Genomic DNA, 20,354 nt, shown 5'->3' on the forward strand with positions numbered 1-20,354 from the left:
TCTCAGAGGCAATTTTGTCGGGGAGGTCATTTATGAATATCAGGAACAATAGAGGTCCAAGGATAGACCCCTGAGGCACTCCCGCATTTATATCATATTGTTTAGATGTACGACCGTCGAGGACAACCTGGATTTTTCTCTTATCTAAGAAGGATTTAATTATGTTAAGTATTCTACCAGTGATACCGTATGATCTAATTTTCCTGAGGAGACCCTCATGCCATACCCTGTCAAAAGCCTTATATATATGTAGAGCTACCGCTCTGCCCTCCCCCGATTTATCCAGTGAATGGTATATACGTTCAGAGATAACAGTTAGGATTTCTGTTGTGGAACGGGCTTGTCTAAATCCATATTGTTGGTCAGTAAGAAGTTTAGCAACTGTAAGGTGAACGACTAGAGCATGGTTAATTATGGTCTCAAATATTTTGGCAAAAAGTGGGAGGAGACTAATGGGGCGATAATTTGATGGGTCAGTCCTTTCGCCAGAATTCTTGAATACTGGTACAACAGAAGCAGTTTTCCAATAGCCCGGAAATCAAGCTTCATTAAGGCATTTGTTGTAGACTTTGGAGAGAACTGGAGCTACTTCGGCTGAGCATTTTTTAATAGAACAGCTGGGATGAGATCGGATCCACATGCTTTTGAAGTGTCAAGGTTTTTTATGATAGCATGCACCTGAGCTGAAGTGATTTTCAGATCGTCTAGCGTGGCGTCTGTTCGCATAGGAAGTAAGGTAGGGGGTGGTTGGAAGGGTCCAGTGTGGAGTTTGAGGCAAACCGACTGGCAAGCATGTTAGCCTTCTCGGTTGCTGAGGAAGCAACCTTGTGAGTTTTGGTTAGTGGGTGAATTGTTGATTGCCCATTATTTACTACACTGTTGTAGATTTTCCAGAAGTCTCAAGTTCCTAGTTTTTATGCTTCGATGCGCTTTTTAGTGGTTTCAGTAAATTCTCTCTTAGCTGTCGCTATTTCTTTCTTAACGTTATTTCTAACCTCTATATACTTCAGTCTTTTTGAACTGGACTTATTTCGGTTAAATCTGCGTTATGTATGCTGCCTTTGAGCAATGGCAGTTGCGCAAGTCGAAGTAAACCATTGGGGAGAGTGGGGCTTACTATAAAATTTCCGAATGGGAACATGCGCTTCGATTGCAGTTTGGAACCAGTCAGTTGTCTCGTTTGCACACTTTTCAGCAGGAAGAGAAAAAATATTTCCCCATGGGGCATCTCTGATTAGCTCCCTGATGGCTTCCCAGTCAGCCTTTTTATAATATCTCGTTGTTTTGAGCACTGGCTCTTCAGTTTTGGCTCTAGTGTTTAGGGCGATTTCAACCATTATAACTGCATGATCAGCGATCCCGAGTGGGCTGTCGGCCTTCGTTATGCAATCATCCGGAACTGTGGTCAAGAAAAAGATCTAGAGGTGATGCGTGTTGTTCTTCCTGGTCAGGGAAACGGATTGGAAACGTAACAATCTGTGATAGGGAGTGAGATATAGTGAAGCTATGAGTTGTGCTGCCGGCTGCATCTGCGTAAGTAGAGAATCCAAGCCAATTTTTGTGGTGGACATTGCCATATATTATTTCGAACTTTATATATATATATAAATATATATAAATATATATATATGTGTGTGTGTGTGTGTGTGTGTGTGTGAGAGAGAGAGAGAGAGAGAGAGAGAGAAAGAGAGCATAACAAGAAAGTCCTTGTGGTTTTTTACATTTTAAATTCAGATGAGAATATCTCTACCCAGTCAAAACTTTATTCATCAAAATAAGCACCATCAAAATCAACATACTTTTGCCAACACAAAACACGTGTATTTATTTTACGTAAAAAGCTTGCGTTTGCGTGGCAATGAAATAGTTTACGGTTTTTAAGCATTTCTCATGCAGGATGTTGTCAAGATGCTTGTAAAAACGGTAGTCGGTGGAGGAGATATCTGGTGAGTATAGTGGATGAGGCAGAGTTTGGTAGCCCAATTCGTTCAACTTGTGATGTTGGTTTAGCAAGGTGCAGTTGAATCTTATCGTGGAGGAGAATTGGGCCTTTTTGGTTGACTAATAATGGGGAGTTTCTGATGCATTTCAGCTATTTGTTGACAGTGCTTCAATGATTTCGCTTGCATATAAAAAAACTTTAATGGAAGAGACCAGTTGCAAGACACCAAACTGCATGACCTTCTTTTAGTTAAATACTGGCTTCAGAATGTGTTGCAGAGCTTCCTCGGGTCTAATCACTGAGTTGAGCGTTGCTAGGTGTTATGAAGAACCCACTTTTCATCGCAAGTAATAACCCGGTCGAGAAACGGGTTGTTGTTGTTGCGTGAAAGAACGAAAGATGTCACTTTATAACGGCCTTTCTTTTTGGTGATGCGCTCAGTTATCAAGTGCTTTGTGTGTGTGTGTGTGTGTGTGTGTGTGTGTGTGTGTGTGTGTGTGTGTGTGTGTGTGTGTGTGTGTGTGTGTGTGTGTGTGTGTGTGTTTTAAAGTTCAATTTAAAATTTTTGAAAATACATATTCTTTTATTTTCTCATGAGAGTATATGTTACATATCTGTTTTGTAAGTGACTTTCAACAAACAGTAAAAATATGTTATCACTGTATTTTTAAAGGTAGCAAACTCTTCAGACAATGTTATGGAGAAAAAACATATTCAAACACAATCTTTACATGTCACAAACAGTCAAAATCATACCGCTGATGTTGAAAGTGTATTCCTGCTTTTGGTCAGGCCTCCATCTTTTTATTTATTTATTTATTTAGACCCTTCAGGCATACTTTCATACTTATGATTATTCGTTTTATTCATTTTATTTAATATAAGTCATCTCCTTAAATTTATTTTATCCATTATATATTATTTTTAATTTAAATCATTCTTTTTTAAAAAGATTAGAATCCGTTTTCCACTTGTTTGTTTGTCAATACTGAAACAGCCGTATTTTCGTAATTACAATTATTCTTTTTTTTTCATTTTATTTGATTTGACCCATAAAATTTATTTTCTTAATTTATTCCTTTTATATTATTATCCATTAAAATTGCTCTCTATTAAAAAGTACAATATCTTTGGAATGTATTTGTTTATCTGTCTTTGAGTAAACATTCTGTATTTATATATATATATATATATATATATATATATATATATATATATATATATATATATATATATATATATATATATATACGCTAGGTGATCTACGTAATTTACTTCTTTTTACTTTATTTTGGTTAGTTATTTCTCTTTTCATATATTAATCTTTGCTGGCTAATTTTTGGATGATTTTGTATATTACTATATTTATGTATTTTTGCTTTTTACCATTATATTTCTATAGTATCTAGCTAAAACATCATTTCCTTCTGTATATTTATTTACTTATTCGCAAATATATATTCTATTCTTGTTATTCTTTATATTTAGGCTGGTCGAATACGGGATAACAGAAACTTATGCTTATGCAAACATCCCTGCACTACATTAAGGTGCTTATTTAATAAATTTTCCTAAGATGTTAATATGTGATATAATTCATGGATAAAATTCATTTGTTTTATACTTACCAGCCTTTTCTACTATAGACCATTTTAATTTCTATGCAGCTTTATTTCTCTGGCGTTCCCTAATCTATTTACCTAGTGCTGTGTTGTTTATCTTCTTACTTTTCCTGGTGTTATTATTCATTCCGTATTACTACATTTATAGACAGTATCTGAAGTCAAGCATTTCCCTTCAAGTGGACATTCATCTGGGTTTCTGCAATCGCAACTACTTTCATTATATTATTGCTGGGTTTCTTTATCAGTATATTTCTGGATTTAGTTCATTTTTTCATTGCTGGAATTAATTATAGTTTTGGTTAAGTTAGAAAAAGTGGGGAAAGAAAGTTTAAGTGAATCTATAAATTATCTTGCTTGGTTTACATTGGGGGGAGCAGTTATCAATATTTTGGTATATCTTTTCGAAATGCTATTTTTAATGGAGTCACTATATATATATATATATATATATATATATATATATATATATATATATATATATATATATATATATATACCCGTCGGACCCGTCGTTGACTTGGTTCAAAAACAGCCTACAGAAAATGGACTTTGATTTATGAAAGTGTAATAGGTTATGAAAAGGAAGGGTTGTAAATTTGGGTTGAATTTGGGAATATCAAAACCAAAGCAAAATATGATGAGAGTAAAAATAAAATAGATAAACCCCATAATTTATTATACCATACCTGTTCACACTGAAACACATATCACAGTATTCTGTGGATCTATATTAAAAAACCTTGTTACACTTTGTGACATATTTTCATTCTATGGAGGTCAGGCGCGAACGAACACCCCATAATTTTATTATACCATATTTCTTAAAACTGAAACATAACTATCAAAGTATACTTACGCAGATAGATATGAAACGTCTTTATCAAAGTCTGTGCCTATTTCAATTCTATGGGGGCCAGGTGAAAATGCAGACCCCAAAATTTTATTATACCATCCCTATTTAAGTTAAAACATACTTATCAAAGTAGTCTTATGTACATCTATATCAAAAACATTTGTAAACTTTTTTTTTAATTTTTTAATTTTTTATTTCAATACTTTGTAGACCAGGCGCGAACGTAGACCCCACAATTTTAATAAACCACTGTTCTGCCAGATCAAACATACCCATTCCTGTGTCTCAATACATCCTCTATAATTATATGTAATCAGTTTTTAAAAATAGTGAACCATATAGGAGCCTATTCGTGACCAGACATACACACACAGAGACATTCAGCTTTATATATATATATATATATATATATATATATATATATTAATGCTTTTTTATTTTTCATTATTTTATTATATATATACGTATATATATATATATATAGATATAACTATATATATAACATGAAATGCGTATTATATACGTTTGAAGCCAAAATAAAGCATTATTACAAGATAAAGATTATTTGTTTAAAATTTATATTGAAATTATTATGAATTTCAATCTAAATTTCATAAATTATGTTTATATACGTATATATATATATATATATATATATATATATACCATAGCAATACGCGTAACTGTATATATATACACACATATGTGTGTGTGGGGGGGAGGTGGATGTGTGCGTGTGTGTGGATGTGTGTGTGTGTGTGTGTGTGTGTTTCAAAGACAGGACTGACAGTCTAAGGAAAAGGCTTTTACAGCACATCCGGCAAAGCTAAGTTGTCATATTTGAGGTCTAATCTGCAAATCTTAAAGTAACCTGACACGACATTCGAGGATTCACAATATTATCATGCGATCACATTTACAAGAAGGAAAGTTTTTGTGTTACATATGTGTACTTTTATGTAGGATTAAAACTGGATTAAAAAATCACCTGCGTGCACACAGACGCAAAACAGTTAACTGAAAAGAAGTAGCAATCATAAATATCATAAATATATACATATATATGTATATATATATATATATATATATATATATATATATATATATATATGATTGCTACGTCTTCACAGAAGTTTTTCATCTTTTCAGTTTATATGTATACATATATATATATATACATACATATATATATATATATATATATATATATATATATATATATTGCTCATTGTGGAAAAAACTATTGTACTCCACAGTTTATATTAGTTTTCCGCTCATTTTTATTTATTTATCTTCAGATGTTGGATAATATTATAATAGATATTATAATAGCCAACTGTCAGTTCGTGTACACACACACACACACACACAAATACAGACATACACACACGCATATATATTCTTTTATGTAGATACATAAGATTTTATGCATCTCTCTTCAGTATTTAATTTAAGAGACGCATTTGCCTGAGGAATTCTCACGAGAATGACACGCGTAAAATTCTGTGTAGCTTGATTGCCAATTATTTTCTAAAACTTTTATATATGTGTGTATGTGTGTGTAATTCGTGCCTTATTTTAGTCAGACAATGTAATATATTCGTATGTATATCTTTATCTTTTTCTTCCTAAAGTCATTACAAACTGTCTGCAATAAGTCATCTATCGGTATCAGTAATCTGTTTCCGATTGCTAATTTTCAAGGCACATCATTGCTTTCCATTTGGAAGATTGGTCGTCGAAGACTTATTTTTTCCTATCTCTTTGCCATTTAGCTTTCGCCTCTGCGAGTCACACTAAATAAAAGCGATACATGGCATTTTCCCACGTGACATATGCGACTTCCGATGCAGAATGTTTCCTAACAATCAATTTCTATGATTAAAAGCATTCACTCGGTACAAAGGTCAATTTGACAATTAAAAAAAAGACGATGGAATTGATGTCTCCTCTTCAACATAATGATGAATCATGTTGGGGTTTTTTTTTTGGGGGGGGGGTTGGTTGTGTTTTTTTGAAAACAACATTTCACGAATTTGGCCTTTTATTGGAGCAGTTTTGTCTTTTCTGACGGGAAATTAATCCCCAATATAATTGGCCATTAATGTATCGGTGGTCCTCAAAAACTGTTGCTTGTACATTGAGTTAGTACCTGCTTTAACATTACAAAGATGTTCTTACCCATAGAACATAATATGGTTCACTTACAGAATTAACGAGCTTAGATATATTTAACAAATTTATATTTGCATTTTGGTGTTGTTGAGTTTTTTTCCTCTTTTATTTCGAAATACATATTTTTTATATCGAATTAGTATTATTATGGACTCACTAGGAGTTTTTACACTGACCATCAAAGATTTCTCTTTAGGAAAAACTAGTGGAGATCCCTGGACTCTGAGTGATAACAAGTCTCCCCAGATTTCTAGTACTATTCACTTCTTTCGATAAAGTTTGAGAATTGATTTACGTTATCGCAACAGCCGTTTTTTTTATTGATTTCGCTTTCGTAGCGACCATTTGTCTTCACTGGAATTTTGGTGGTAATAAACCTCCTCAAGGTATCCACCCTCTTCGCACTAAATCAGTGGAAGTCTGTTTAGTGCTTTCTCTCACTCTTTCCATCCTCCATTAACCCTCTTCGACTATCTGGTGTGGTATTTATTATTATTATTATTATTATTATTATTAGTAGTAGTAGTAGTAGTAGTAGTAGTAGTAGTAGTAGTAGTAGTAGTAGTGGCAAGACCCGTGGTTATTCTACGGAATAAAAAATATATTGAATAAACAAATATGTTTTGATATTTTTGGATAGCGTAAAAAAGTTGGTTTTTGGACAGAAAAACCAATAATATACAACAAATAATAGTTTATTAACATTTCTATGAAAATAGTGTCCACTGTATTTGAAATATAGAACTAATCCTAATGAGATATATTAATAATTACTAATAAATACTCAGAAATAATATTGTGTTATATAGAATAAAATCGCATTGTCAGAAAAAAACTTTAATTTATGACTTCAGTCCAACATTTGTTGCTTTTTACCATTATATTTCTATAGTATCTAGCTAGCAGAAAATGCTCTTTTTTTTACATCTGTTTCTTTCGAATGTCTTTTACGTAACGCTGACTTCATTCTTCCGGTGAAAAGCCGTTGCACATGAAAATTATAAAGAGTTTCATTCTCACACTATTACAATAATGATCGCATTATAATCATATTCAAAAACGAGGCTACATTCTAAATAGGTAAGTCTTATATTCCATGTCCATGGTAGCGAAATTGTATTTTTTTTGTTTGTTTGTTTGTTTTTGTGTTTGTTTTTTTTTTGTTTTTTTTCGTTTTGTTTGTTTTGGGTTTTTTGGGGTTTTTTGTTTTGTTTTGTATTTTTCAAAGCCACATTTCACGGATTTAGCCTTCATTTAAAGCAATTTGGTCTTCGAAAATTGTAATTGGGCTTTTTTGCAATCGTAACATATGGACTAAAAAAACAATCAGAATATTATAGAGATTATTATTGTTGTGGTTATTGTTAGGATATTAAACATTAAGCTAAATTATTATAGTACAGTTTACGTATTTAATTATTAAGTGAACCAAATTGTTTTAAATCTATAATTAATTTTGGTAAGGCAATATGGCTTTATTCCATAATTTTCCAATAAAAATCTTCCAAAATCTTTAAATACATGAAGATACAAGAATTGCGTCGACCGTTGCTAAACTCGCTGAAAAAATGGTGGGATTATTCTACCGCTCCAGTAGATATTTCACTGCCGATGCATTTCTCTACTGTATAACAGCCAAGTAAGTCCAACGTTGGAGTACTGTTGCCACATCTAGGCAGGAGCTTCAAAATAAACTTCGTAGCCATAGTAGGAGACACCCTTTTCTCCTCTCTGTAACCTCCTTCCCAAAGAGGAGATGTTCTGAGCCTGACTCTGTTTTATCGTTATTTTCAAGGCAAGTGCTCGTCTGAGCTCCAATCTATGACCCCCCCATGCCAAATTTTCACAGAAAAAAAAACACGCGTCTGGTTGAAACCACTATCAATAATTTTCCTCGTCATTTTCAAGTCCAATGTAAACAAGTTATTGATGGGCCATCCCCTTAAGTAATCCAATTTATCAAATTTTCACTGTAACGATTATTACGATATTGTCCCACTGACTACCATACACCTATTAACATTTATCCTCGAGTTGCCTCCGAGCCTGCATAAGTGGTGACTCATTAGTAAAACAAAATATGTGCTAAGAAATTTAAAGCGAGCTTAGATGTCTTTGTATTACTAGACAATTTAAATGCTTCCAAATTTCTTTTAATATTTTGAATGCTCGTGATAAGATCTATTCTTTTTTTTTTTTTTCAAGTATTAATAAAAGATTAAAATGGCTGAATTGTTTCTGAAGAAACCTAAATCTGTTCTGCTAAATTTAATTTAGTAATTATTTTTATTGTAACTATCATTTTCTTTTTTCTTTTCTTTTTACTGATACTTTACACAGGCACTGCTAAATATAGTTCATGAACACCATTGACGTCAATGTGTAGAGAGGCGGGAAAATGCGATAATTTTAAAAAGCATTTTTCTCGCCAAACGCACAACAAAAAATAAAAAGTTAAGAACAAATGCGAAAGAAGAAAGAAACCATATTGTTTTGAAACGTGAAAATCATCATTCAGAAGAAAATGAGATTTACCGAAGCGAATCTACATTGGGGAGAAACAGAGCTGGGGGGGGAGATAACGAAATACCAACGTCTGATGCAAAAGAAGTTGGACCCTTACGTAGATCTTTATCATTCTAGTAATTATAGGAACACTCGAACTCCTGAAAAAAAGAATTTCAAAAACTATCTAGCAAATATACCCGGTGAAACCAGTGCAAGATAGATTTAAACAATTGCTGTTAAAGAGACGAAATCTTAAAAAGATCACCCAGTTGGAATGTTTGAGATAGTGGATGAATGTCTACCTTTCGGTAGGATGCCCTTATCCCTAGTTATAACAAATGACAAAAAGAATTTTTACAAATTTACAAGAACTTTTTGTTGGAGTGTCTGAAATAGTCTGAAATGTCTGCTCGGTAGGGTGGCTCATTCCCTGCAAAACAAAATAATAAAATAGGTGACCATTTTGGAATACCAGGTGCTGTATGTATTTTCCCCTGCAAAACAAAATAATAAGAAAATTGAAAAAAAAAAGAAAGAAAGCAGATTGCATAAACGCATTTTTTTTAAATAAAATAAATTGCTGTTTGATTGCACGGCATAATCACGCTGAAACCTCGGTTCTCATTGAGCATCATTGAACCTGGTCAATACTAAAATAGGTGACCATTTTGGAATACCAGGTGCTGTATATACTTTCCGCTTATCTCGGTATTGTTTCCGGTTTTTTTTCTGGAGTTCTCCTTGCCACTGGAATCAGGCAGTTCCGATTCAGAAGAGGTCTGGTTGGAGATTGCGTAACTCTTGTTTCACAATTACACGTGCAGACGGCAAAACAGTGGTATGCATTGTCTTTCGAGACAGAACGGAGACAATTATTGTCTTATTATTTATACCCAACTGAATCAAATAACAGTCATTTAAAATGAAAGTGCTATCCAGTTCCTGCAACGATATTTCTCTGGCGTTGGTGAGAGCAGTTGTAAAAATTAGTGTGATAAACAGAATAGGAATTTAGTTAAGTATTCGCTGGTGGAATTCAAATATATTGTGACTATATTGTGACTATATTGTGCCTATATTGTGCCTATATTGTGACTTGTAGATTTTTAAGATGAACAAACGTTATTTGCTAGGTGGAGAAAATCTATGAAAACAAATGACTTGGACAGAAAGTATAAACTGAAGAAAAACGTCCGATTAGATTGTATAACTCGCTAGCGAGATCTTCGAAACTTGCTGCCACTGATAGTTGGTTCATGGGGATACCAAGATATATGAATAAGAAGGGTGTGAGAATAGGAGGGTGTAAATAGTGCAGCACTAAAAGCGATGAAAAAGCGATGAAAATTCCTTTTGAGGCTTTCGAGTCTTCAATTATGAACCACTCTTTCAAGAGGAAGATGCTTCTAAAAAACGATAACAATAAACTAGCTGATAAATCAAAAGATTTCTTTTTAATTTTATGTTATCTGAAATCTTCAAGTAACATGGAACACATAATTAATTATTTATTAATTAATTATGTGTTAATTAATTAACATGTAACACATGACCATACAAAGCAAAAGCGTGCATTACCATATGAAAATCCTTGATTTTTTCGGATATCGTAATACGCAAAGAATTCCGAAAAAAAAACGCTAAAAATCCTACTGAGTTCGGAATTGCTTTTACCTATGCATCTTTCTATAATATTGTCTTGTACATAAAATAAATTCTTTCGTGCAGTTATATTTTGTTATATATAATAATTCGATCAATATATTTCTTTTGATCTCAGCTACATCGATAGATATTGAAAATTGCACCTGTGATATCTCAAGACTCTCGATCTATTAAATTAAAGTCCAATTGTCTATCGTATTTTATGTTATGTAATTGAGTTTATATGAAAGCGATAACTTTTTTGATTTCAAGTCAACTTCTTATTTAACTTGTTGAATGCATCTCGCACTGGAAAATTATACACGTTTTATTTACTAGTAGTCATATATATATATATATATATATATATATATAATATATATCATACATATATATATCATATATATATCATATATATATCATATATATATATATATATATATATATGAATAAAACATCAATACGAAAAGTATCAAAATGTTTATATATATATATATATATATATATATATATATGTATATATATAAATAAATAAATTATGTATATATGTTATAAAAGCATGCGCACATATTTTATATTATGTACATAGCAGCAATGTTTGCGCGGGTAATGCAAATAAAATGGATTTATTTCATCCGGGGCACTGATAATAAACAAACATTACTCCAAATTTAAAATACAGACTCAGGTTGGGTTCAGACAAGTTTTTAGATAACGGATCACCACATGCGGCATATGTTTTATATATGTATTTCATACACATATACACACACACACACACATATATATATATATATATATATATATATATATTTCACACACACACATAGATATATGTATGTATATATATATATATATATATATAGATAAACATTTAGATACTTTTCGTATTGATGTTTTATTCATATATATATACATATATATCAAGTAATCATATATATACATATATATGAAGTAATCATATATATATATGAAGTAATCATATATATATATATGAAGTAATCATATATATATATATATATATATATGAAGTAATCATATATATATATACATATATATGAAGTAAGCATATGTATATGCATATATATGAAGTAATCATATATATATATATATATATATATATATGATTATTTCATTTAGTCACATAAATATACGAAAGTATAATTTCTGCGTAAACTAAATATTTACTTCAACAGTGCTCAATACGTAGGTAGAGCTAGGTAGTAAGTTAGAAAAATATATATGGCATTTAAGCTACACATTAAGCTACACGTCATAAGCCTGACGAATCCTAGTGTGAATGAAACGCGGAATATTCTTTGTAGCTTAATTGCCATATATATTTTTCTAACTTACTATATATATATATATATGTGTATGTGTGTGTGTTAGTGTATACGATTAGCAGTTAGTAAAAAAAAAACTCATCAAAGCGCTTAATCTTATATTATACAACGTTTCATCTTGATTAAGACGAAAATTCCTCTTGTTTTTATTGCAGTAGGTTTATAAGTATGTTTTCAGAAGATCACTACTATATTATACATATACATTGATGCTGAAAAAACATAAATTGTTTTATGATATTATGTATAAAAGTGAACATATATATAAAAGAAGTGAAGCATGCATGCTCTTTCATGAGTGCACCGTGAACGAGGCACAAAAACGAGTAAGTTTAGCATTTGTTCCCCTTTATATAGCCCCAAAAGTCCCCAGGGGACTTCAAATCCTGGTGAAAATGAACAACATATGTAAATTTGAATTCTGAACCATGCAAAAACCGAAATGACGAAGTCCATCATTTGTTCCCTCCCATTTAGCCCCAGGTGGCCTTAACATATCTAAATTTGAGTCCAGCATCATGTAAAACTGCTAAATAGACATACACAGAAAAGTTTGGACAAATATGATAAAATAGTCCCAAAGATGGATTGTTTTTATTAGACCTAAAAGAGCCCCTGGGGTATACACATTAGTTAAGTAATAAAGACAACCAGAATTATCGAGAAATTAGTTACAACTTTTCAGAAAGTTTTTAAAATCTAAGGCATCATTTTTTTTAATAAGCACAAAAGTGTCAATTTTAGACATTTTAACTCTAGGAGGGGGAGCAACCGGAATTTTCCCGGAAAATCCGTTCTGTTACTTTTTTTACTCATATAATGTTTAATGTTTGTGCAAAATTAAAAAAAATATATATTTAATGCGTACTTATTGAGAAAAGTGCGGATAGGCGAACGGACGAACGGACGAACGGACAAGAGTGAATTTACAGATTCACCCTCCTTTTGTAGGGGGACTAATAATAATTAAAGTATATATATATATATATATATATATATATATATATATATATATATATATATATATACATATATAAGAGCAAAAGTTAATAAAAGATATTAAAAAACACTTTGAAAAAGAGTTAAAAACATATTTAATCTGAAAAGGAAACACTTGATAAGTGGATAGTCCTTAATCCACGGAGTTTCGAAGAAATACTTTCCTTCTCATCAGAGGGTAGGAATTAGCAAAATGCGTGATCCGAGTTTGCATACAATATATATATATATATATATATATATATATATATATATATATATATATATATATATATATAGTGCCGGCAAAAAGTAAGTCCGGTCTGCACTTGTAATTTTTTCAAAAACTGCAAATTTAAGCTAAATTTAATGTAACTGTTTAAACAAACTATACCTCATTTGATTCGCCTTTTATTCCTCTAATTTTACCTGTTCATATTTGACTTTTAATTGAAATATTCTAGTGTTCACATCAATTTAAATAAATTACTTCAAATTGAGGAGGAAAAAAGAAAGTTCGCAGCAACAAATTCGCTTAAAACCAGCCTAAATTATCGGCCTAATTAACAGATTTTAATCATGTCAAATCACACTTTATTTCCTTTTGACAAATTGATTGTTGCTATTTCTTCTGATGAGTTAAGGGAATAATAGATTCACTGATTGATATAATTAGTGATTGCGCTACGAAACAGATGCTATCAAGAATTGTATATGTCAACTGAATTAAATGTATAAATTATAAGATGGTCAACATCATGAATTTTGGATATATATATATATATATATATATATATATATATATATATATATATATATATATATATATACTAGCAAATGTCCCCGTCGTTGACTGGGTTAAAAACAGCCTACAGAAAATGGATTCTGATTTATGAAAGTATAATAGGTTATGAAAAGGAAGGGTTGTAAAGAGATAGCTTCGAATTTGGGGATATCAAAACCAAAGCAAAATATGATGAAAGTAAAAATAAAATAGATAAACCCCATAATTTATTATATCATACCTGTTCACACTGACACACTTATCACAGTATTCTGTGGATCTATATTAAAAAACCTTGTTAAAATTTGTGACATATTTCCATTCTATGGAGGTCAGGCGTGAACGAACACCCCATAATTTTATTATACCATATCTCTTCAAACTGAAACATAATTATGAAATTATACTTACGCAAATAGATATGAAAAGTCTTTATTAAAGTGTGTGCCTATTTCAATTCTATGGAGGCCAGGCGCGAAAGCAGACCCCACAATTTTATTATACCATCCATATTTAAGTTAAAACATACTTATCAAAGTATTATTATGTACATCTATATCAAAAGCACTTGTAAACGCTTTTTTTTTAATTTTTTAATTTTTTATTTCCATACTTTGTGGACCAGGCGCGTACGCAGACCCCACAATTTTAATGAATCATCATTATGCCAGATCAAACATACCCATTCCTGTGTCTCGATACATCTTCTATCATAATATGTGATCATTTCCTATAGTAGTCAACCATATAGGAGCCTATTCGTGACCAGACACACAAACAGACGTTCAGCTTTATATTATATGTATGTGTGTGTGTGTGTGTGCGTATGTGTGTGTATATATATATATATATATATATATACTCGTAGCCAAATTGAATATTTAAATGTTTATATCTTTGGTTCTATGCGAGGAAAATGTGCAGGCATTTTGGAGATTAGATTACTATTCTCATGATAAAATTTTATGACCATTGGTAAAAAAAACAAACTATTTTTCAAACCAATAAAATGTGGCAAAATTTGCTTACATATATATATATATATATATATATATATATATATATATATATATATATATATATATATATATATGTATAGTGTCTTGGAAGGCAGCTTCTGTTTTGCTGCTTCGTTTGTCTCGCCTGTGGCCTTTCCACACACACACACACACACACACACACACACACACACACACACACACACATATATATATATATATATATGTGTGTGTGTGTGTGTGTGTGTGTGCGTGTGCGTTTGTGTGTGTGTGTGCATTCTGTTTCTTAATTACAAGGTGCTGATTGATTATTTGCATTTTTTGTTTTTTTGGATTTAATCGGATTACTGTTCTATTTTGAGTGCTTTTACACAACGTTTCGGCCGATGTAATTTACAACCTTCTTAATATGTAGCCTGTAGACCTCTGAAATCTTCTTGTCGAATTTGGGAATCTGTACGGAATTTCCAACGAAATCCTTCGGGGGTTGCATGCTCTCGTTTCGTCAACCATGACTGAGTAAGAGTCTTATGTAATTCGCAATTATATTCTTAGTTTCGCTCGTACTGAAGATTGAACCTCCAACCTTTATTCAACAAGATATACCTGAAGCAGTTTGGCGGTTACATCACTCACACACTTATATACGCATGGTAATGTGCACTGCTGATAAAGATTAGTTTTTATTTATTTTTTAATTAAAAATAATCAGTAAAATGCTGAGTGAATGTTAGCGTCGTTAGTTAGTGCATTTTTTTTAAATGCCTGTAAGGGAAATATCCGTACTTTCGATAATTCTATCGTTTAATCAATAAAATGTTGCATGCACGTTCCATTGATTGTTTCATATGGAAGACGTATAAAAATGCACGCATCTTAAGAAGGCGATGATTTCTTTTTTCACTTTTAGTCATTTATCTGCGAAAATGAGATTTATCTGCTTGGTTTTTGTCATTTTTAAAAGGTGTTTTTTTGTTTTGTTTTTTTGAAAAGCGCAATGATTTATTTGTATGGAAAAGAGTGAGAAATTCTTTCTGGGAAACTGAGCATAAAAGCGTATCGTGTGTAGGCCGGACGATTGAAAGCAAAATAAAACAAATATTTGAAATAGATAGAGCTATATAGATTATGACACAGAGTAGATGCGGTAAGAGGCAGTGTAAGATGACACAAAAAATAACAGGTAGATAAGTACGAGAGGCGTTCGAAACGTAATGCCTCCTATTTTTATTCTGGTCCGCCTTCGTAGATCCTCACCTTTTTCAGATAAAAAATAAGATGCTTTACTTTTGGAACGACTCTCGTACATATATACAGTATAATTGCACATAATGACTTCCCTTTAATCAATTCCAATGCCCCTGCATCTTTTTTTGTTAAACGGAATAAGGATTTTCAGGAAAAAAAACTGTGTAATAAAATATATTTGTGCTGATTACAGAGGCTAAGGAAAGAGTGACAAAATATAGGCTTGTATGAATCTATATTTTAAAAAAGATCCATTAGAAAAATAACATTATCTAAGAAAGAAAAACTTTTTTAATCATACGCGGATGTTAAAAAGGACATCCCATCAGTAAATGCAGGATTTTACTCCAAGCTTATGAAAGGTGTAAACTTTTCATAGAACATGAGGAAAATTTAGTTTAGAATTTTAATCTTCCATTTCATTTGTTCAGAAATTGTGTATGAATTGTGTAAGAATAAAAAATAGGAGGCATTACTTTTGGAACGCCTCTCATGTATATGAGAGGCGTTCCAAAAGTAATGCCTCCTATTTTTTATTCTTAACTGAAGCACAAAAGTGGTTCGTTTTAATAGTACAATTTTTAAGTTTAGAAAATAGCAGACTTATATATTTTCTATATAATGAATGTATAGAATAGTTTTCTTTTATTCTGATGATGCAATATAACGTTCTCATATAAATAGAATATTTGCAGTATTTATCAATGTTTATGCAGTGCGTAGCAAGAAATCGAAGTCGAGGAAGAAGCATTTTTCTGTTGAGAACTGCTTACGTCGAACGAGTAAGATGATTTAAAACTGAAATCTGTAATGAAACCAGTTCATCTCTAATGACATACCTCGAAGATTCTAGTTGATATATTTTCCATTAACTACAGCAATACGTTGAAATCGATATTATAAATCAACGGAATCGTTGTATACTTGGACAAAATTGATTATAAAAAATGGCTGCCTTCAGTACAGAAGATTGGAAAATGGAAAAACTGTTTAACCAATATGGCGGATGAAACCGGAGTAACAATTTAAAAAACCTGCTGTGAGATGTAAAACTTAAAATCAGATAAAAAAAAAAACAATAAAAAAACAGGAAAATAAAACAGATTTATAACCTCTCGTGAATAGAATACACAAAGAAAAAGGCAACCATTGTATAAAAATAATGTATTGTGGTCGATAAAAGGATCAAAATATGATACTGTGAATACAATTGAGACAATGCCTTCCTCACAAGATATAATCGTCCTGAGATAAAGTTCTGCTGTCATACCTGCGTTAGAAGGGTACAAAACTGTATCTACCATAAAGTGGGGGTGATATCTTCTCTTCTTTTAAATCTCTCTCTCTCTCTCTCTCTCTCTCTCTCTATATATATATATATATATATATATATATATATATATATATCACCCTCTCTCTCAGAAAAGACGTTGTTGGTTTATTTTATCTACTTTATCATTATTTTTACAGCCGGTACTTGACAGAGCTCCAATTTTTACTCCTTCTTGCAAAACCTTCCCTTTGTGAAATCGTCTACCTACCACCACAGCAAATACTTTCCTGACTTTCTCAGTGTACCTAACATGTAACGGAATTCTCATGAACAAAATATTTTTATTCAAGAATTTCTCATCTGTGAAACATAATATCCGCTGACTACAATATAGTCGTCTTTCGATTCGATGTCAATAAGTTTTTGCCCAGCAATCGTCTTAATTAATCGAATTCTGATCTTTTCACACATCAGTTCAAATCCTTTCATAATATTATTCATCATCCGCTTGACAATCTCTTCAAATATTATCCTTGAATGGCTTTTGGTTTTAGTAACTGGTGACGAATTGCTATAAAAAGTAAAAGAAAACATACCACGACGTCGCTTACAATTAAAAAACGAATTAGTGAATAATGATGAAAGTGATTTTGTGGAACGAATTGGATTCGAACATGGAATACTCAGCCTATCAATCTGTATCGTTAACCACTTGACAACCGTGTCAACATGGTCTATGCCCATTATTCTTGATGCATATCGTGATGCTATTAGGAAATGTCTCGTTTGTTTAAGAAATGGATCGTGGAAACCTGGACTTTCCTAGTTTTTTTTTTTTTTGTTTTTTTTTTTCAAAAATAGTCATGACAGTTGCAATAAGAACGTACAGCAAATTACAAGTTTTAAAAAAGGACGTCCCACATAACACCTGTTTCTGTGTAAGAAAATATCCTGATACTAAATCTGACCGTTATTTCAATAGATTAGGCACCGTTTTCATGTATCATAATTAAGGTTATGACAACAGCATATTCTTTTTGGTTGTTTTGACTCTCGAGTATATATCCGACACAGTTAGACACAGTTAATCAACCGAGAACCAAATCACTCTACATAAAAGCATATAAGGTATCAACGGATACCCACTTGAGAGTCAAAACAACGAAAAGAATATGTTGTTGTCATAGCCCTAATTTTAAATCTTATTTTATTACTATTGGTTATAAATGAAAAATACATAATTGTCACTTTAAACAAAATTTATCCTCTTAACCCTTTTGTGGTAAGTGTATTAATATTCCAGCAGTAGTCTGCCAATATGCCAGGTTTTTGATTTTTCTTTTGAAACGGTTTTCCATCACTGAAATATTCTGATGGAATCTTTGACCATGTTCATCACTCATATCACTAAGACTTCCCGCAAAATTCTTGAAAGTGACAATTTTGCAATACACTGTACCTAGTTCAACAAAAAAGGTCATAAATGGATTTTCCATGGCATTGTGCATATAAAAATGATGTCCTGTACTTTATCAAGTGTTGCACATTACAATATAAGTGATGTTTCAGTATATGTTTTATCAGTAGGGTAAAGTACAAAAAAACATTTGTTTCAGTTTCATACTAAACGAATTATTTGTACATTTTGTTGTTAGTAGAAAAATGTTTATGACACCATAAATTTCATTAAATTCAACGTTAGAATGTACGTTTAAAATGATTAATAATATTTTGAAAAAATAAAAGCCTATAGTTAAAAACAAATCTTGAAAAAAAATACTCCCGAGAAACGCCGGGGGAGAACAGTATTTAATATAAAAGGTGTGCTTTCAAAGAAATTTCATACAGTTTCTATATAGTGTTAATATTAATGTAAGCTAAATCTTTTTTATATTTCTGATTAAGAAAATGACGTAATATTCTTTACATATTTTACACGATTTCTTAGCATCTTGGTTTCTTTCGCAGCGTTTCGGTCGTTATGCCCTCCGACCTTCTTTTGATTCACTTTTTTCTACTCATTATAATTTCTGGAATTCTAAACTGAACACTTGATTTATGCCACTGATTGCATTTTTCATTCAATGCATTTTTTTATATTTATGGTATTGTTTAATGTAGGATTGCCGGAGAATATAACAATAGAACTTCTTTTTAAAATAGTAACACGAAAAAGAGGACAATAATCCGAATACTGATTATATGGTATCACTTGACGAATACTTAACATAATTAAATCCTTCTTAAATAAGAGAAGAATCCGGGTTGTCGTACATCTAAATAATATTATATGAATGAGGGTGTATCTCAGGGGGTCTATCCCTGGACTATTCCAAATATTCATAAATGAACTTCCTGGTAAAATTGTCTCTGAGATGGGTATATTTGCTGATGACACCACGCTCTATAACAGCCACGAGGGAAAAACAAATGAACACATATCTAAGGAAATGGCAAAAAAAACTGGAGGAAGACCTCCAATCTGTAGTAGAATGGGGACGTAAATGGGTGTTCACATTCAATGCTGCCAAAACTAAGCTTGTTTTCTTCATTAATTACAAGAAACCTTCTCAACCACAAATTGCTATGGCTAAAGATACATTACCTGAAAGTATTTCTTTCAAACTCCTCGGCTTAACGTTCACAGGGAACATGAGTTGGAACAAATATATTGAGAGCATTATCCTGTACCTCTACGAGGTCACCATTCGCCTGTGTATGAAATATTGTTATCACATTTGGGCTGGTGCACCTGCTACTAGTCTCTAACTCCTGAATAGGGTTTAAAAGAGACTCACCAACTTGATAGGTCCTGAATTGTCATTCAAGCTTCAACCTCTGTCCCATCGACAAAACGTTGCATCCCTCTGCCTGTTTTACAAATATTTTAATGGTGGATGCTCTGACAAACTACAAGCCCTTGTACATCTTCGACGTAAATACCCCCGACAAACTCGACAAACAACCAAGTCCCACACCT

The 20,354-nt window shown here is 31.8% G+C and overlaps 1 protein-coding gene across 14 annotated transcripts in view; it reads left to right on the plus strand.

Moving 5' to 3' along the window:
• LOC145295882 (SCY1-like protein 2) overlaps positions 1–20,354 on the plus strand; it is a 681,757-nt gene that overhangs the window by 239,006 nt on the left and 422,397 nt on the right. The window lies entirely within an intron of this gene.

This window comes from Euprymna scolopes, chromosome 16, assembly GCF_053919585.1.
Source record: "Euprymna scolopes isolate OS-2025 chromosome 16, ASM5391958v1, whole genome shotgun sequence".
Lineage (NCBI taxonomy): Eukaryota > Metazoa > Mollusca > Cephalopoda > Sepiida > Sepiolidae > Euprymna > Euprymna scolopes.